This window comes from Crocodylus siamensis, chromosome 5, assembly GCF_052110815.1.
Source record: "Crocodylus siamensis isolate JL-2025a chromosome 5, ASM5211081v1, whole genome shotgun sequence".
In the NCBI taxonomy this organism is placed as follows: domain Eukaryota; kingdom Metazoa; phylum Chordata; order Crocodylia; family Crocodylidae; genus Crocodylus; species Crocodylus siamensis.
The window spans coordinates 174729694-174733320 of NC_143399.1; the positions used below are offsets into that span (position 1 = coordinate 174729694).

General features: G+C 50.6%; 1 pseudogene; it reads right to left on the minus strand.

Moving 5' to 3' along the window:
• Positions 1-2129: 2129 nt before the first annotated feature.
• LOC149864938 (U2 spliceosomal RNA) lies at positions 2130-2283 on the minus strand (annotated as a pseudogene).
• Positions 2284-3627: the final 1344 nt, after the last annotated feature.

Sequence of the window (3627 nt, forward strand, 5' to 3'; positions counted from 1 at the left end):
ACTGGGCAGGGCGAGCTCACCCATGAGTTCATGGTAACTGACAATGGGGCCAATATGGTCAAGGCAGTGCATGATGCCAACTTTGTTGGCATCCTCTGTGTGGCACACAAGTTCCACCTCATAGTCAGGGATGCCTTGGAGGGGAGCAGGGCTGCCAGTGATATTGCCAATGAAACCACCCAGCTGATTTCAAAATACAGGAAGTTGATGGGCTACTTCCACCTCAGCATCAAGGAGGGCAAGATTCCAGATTCCCTTTTGAGGATCAGGCCTGAGAGATTGAAGACAAGTGACTTTCTTGTGAAAAATGTGCCCCCAAAATTAGCTGGGAATTCTTGGCTGTAATAGATTGGATTAGTATGTTGGAAGGTTTTGCATTTCTTGTCATAGCATGTTCTGGATCCATTCAATGTATTTTGGGCTGTGGGAAGTTTGCTTCTGGTGATGAGGTTAGCGAAGTTCAGTGCTTGTTTCAATTTACAAACCACTGTTCACAGACAAGCCTATGAATTTCACTTCAGCAACCTCCTGGATACAAAACCTCATAGACTCAATATAGACATTGGATTTATGACACACTATAACCTGCCTGACATCTGACTCCCCAGGTACCTCTCCATTTTTACCTGCTACATTCTCCCTTCCCCTCCCCCCTGCTTTCCTCCCAGCCTGTCCCTCACCTCCTGACACCTCAAATTACATTTTTACTAACTGGATTTCTTGCCTGCATTGTGTGCCAGCCTCTGGCTTCTTCATTATTCATTCCATCCAGGAAGAGCACACACACATCAACTAGATGCTTCCTCAGGCTCAGGAAGGTTTTTTAAATACAAAAGTTTGCTAAGATATATTTCTCCAACTATTCAGTTGGTCTAATAAAAGATATCAGAGGTACCCTCAACTGGTCCATACTGGGGCCAGGACCCAAAGGGGGTGGGGGGTCAAAGGACCAGGGCCCCCCCACAAGCAATACCCAGAGCAAGCAGCTTGGGATTCTGACTGGCCTGAAGGCAGGGCAGGACCAGGGCCTAATGCGGAGTCAAAGGTCCCACAGAGGGGACCACAGCTGGAGGGGGTGAAGGATGCAATCTGTGAGGCATGGGCTCCAGTGTAAGGGGAAGTACAGAGCTGCAGAAGGGATTTCACCCCAAGACACCTAACTGGGCAGCCTCCTGCCTGGGAAACATCTGAATCAGTTTTCCATCAAGGCGTGGCAGAAAAAGAGAGGCAGGCAGCTGGCCCAGAAACAGGTGGGTGGGTGGAGATCTAACTGGCACTGGGAAAGCCCTGCTGGTTTTATCCCACTGTGCCTTAACACACACACGAAGTCACATGTCACAAGTTTTGCCTTAAACAGTTTGAGATGCAATTTCCCAGAAACCCCTGCACCTATCTCCTTGAAACTTAACAGGCTTCATGCCCTCAGAAAGGGCTACTGTCCCTGCTGTTTTTATCCTAATCTGTCAAAAAATGACAAAGTTATAGGTATTTCAGTGATTCCCCATTATAGTCTATGGCCAAATCTCTTCGAATCAGCGCTGAATCTTCTGAAGCTGATTGAGCCAAATTAATTCAGGATAGCAATCCAAATCTCTGAATTGAATCACTGTCCTCTGAATCAGCCAAATCCAAATCAAATACTTCCCTATTTTCACAGGCCTACTAGGTATGCCAAGTTGAGGAGGCAGGCAGCCTATTCCATGGGCAGATCTCAGGGCTGGTCACCATTTTCACAGGCTTATTGCAGCAGGGCCCCCACCGTGCCTCTGATTAGCTGAGAAGCCGTATCATGTGGCAGGCCCCCTGTCCCCCACCCAGCCTCTGATTAGCTGAGAAGTCCTGTCCCTTGCCAGAAACTGGCAGGTCACCTGAAACCATGTCTTAATTACCCTGATTAAGCCCACTGAAGCCATTAATAAAAATATTAGTAAGCAATCTGGCTAAGTACAGACAGTCAAAAAGCCCAAGGCTGAACTGATTCAGTCTTTTCAGGTTAGTCTAAGCTGCAGAGATTGAACCAATTAACAAATAAAACACACATTCACTTTTGATTCAGGCAATGTAGCCACATGCCTGGAGTGGCTCAAGCCAGAAGGCAGGGGCACTAGAAAACTTTTTTTTTTTTTCTGTTTTTTTGCACCGGTCCTGGAAGCACTGTAATACCAGGTCAATGCATGGAGTGGATGGAGCACGCTCCGGTTCCACCACCCAATACCAAAAAGAATCTGCTCAATATAGACCTCCTATGGAGGACATATCAAAGACAGGCGTGCTGAGGGAGATGGGCGCACAGGCGGTCTTCTCTTCCATCCTGCCAGTGAGCGGTCGAGGCAGACGCCACGAGATGTGCATAGCGGAGACCAACTGGAGGCTACAGGAATGGTGCTTCGAGGCGGGCTTTGGCTTCCTCAGCCATGACCGGCACATCATGATGAGAGACATGCTGGGATGGGATGGGCTCCACCTTTCCCCTAAAGGTAAGCGTGTGTTCTCTTCCAGGTTGGTGAACCTCCTTCAGCGGGCTTTAAACTAGGCTCGTCGGGGGAGGGGGAAGATGAGGGCGGAGGAGACAATGAACTACCAGGCCCAGCAACAGCCAGCGAGCCCAGACCAATGGTCAAAAGGGAGAAACAGGTAAGTGATGGGGGACGGGGCATTGCTGAGACTAGGGGGTCAGTGGGCACAACCGTTGGAGGCCTCAAATGCCTCTACATGAATGCTCGAAGTATGGGGAAGAAGCAGGAGGAACTCGCCCTCCTCCTAGCTGTCACCAGCCCTGACATAGTAGGGATCACAGAAACGTGGTGGGACTCATCGCATGACTGGGCGGTGAGTGTCAAGGGCTATAGGCTATACAGGAGGGACAGGATAGGAAGGAAAGGTGGAGGAGTAGCACTCTACATCAAGGAGGAATATACTTCCTCATTAATTAGCAAGGGGGCAGAGGGGGGGCACTCTGAGGTGCTCTGGGTTAGAGTAAAAGGCAGTCCAGGGGAGAGAGACTTAACGGTGGGAGTCTACTATAGACCTCCCAACCAGGGAGAAGAGCTCGACCAGGAATTCTTAGGTCAGCTCACAGAGGCAGTGAGGGCTAAGGATGTGGTCATCATGGGGGACCTGAACTTCCCAGACATCTGCTGGGAGGAGCAGTCAGCCAAGTCTGATCGCTCACGTCGGTTCTTAGCCAGAGTGCAGGACCTCCATCTAACCCAGGAGGTGCACAGTCCCACCAGGGGAGATGCCATGTTGGACCTGGTGCTGGCCACGGGTGATGACCTGGTGAGGGGGCTGCGGGTGATGGGCCACCTGGGAGACAGTGATCATCGCTTGCTGGAATTCACCATCCAGCGTAAGGTGGCAAAGGGCTGCAGCAAGGCAACAGCCCTAGACTTTAGGAGGGCTGACTTCAACAAGCTAAGGAGGATCGTTGGGGAAGCGCTGAGGACCCAGAGGGGAAGGGAGCCAGATGTCCAAGGTGAGTGGTTGCTCCTTAAGGAGACGATCCTCCATGCCCAAAGGGAGGTAATCCCAACAAGGGTCAAAGGGAGCAGGAGGGCACATAAACCCCCATGGCTCACTAAGAGCATCTGGGAATGTCTCCTTGCTAAAAGGGAGGCATACACCCAA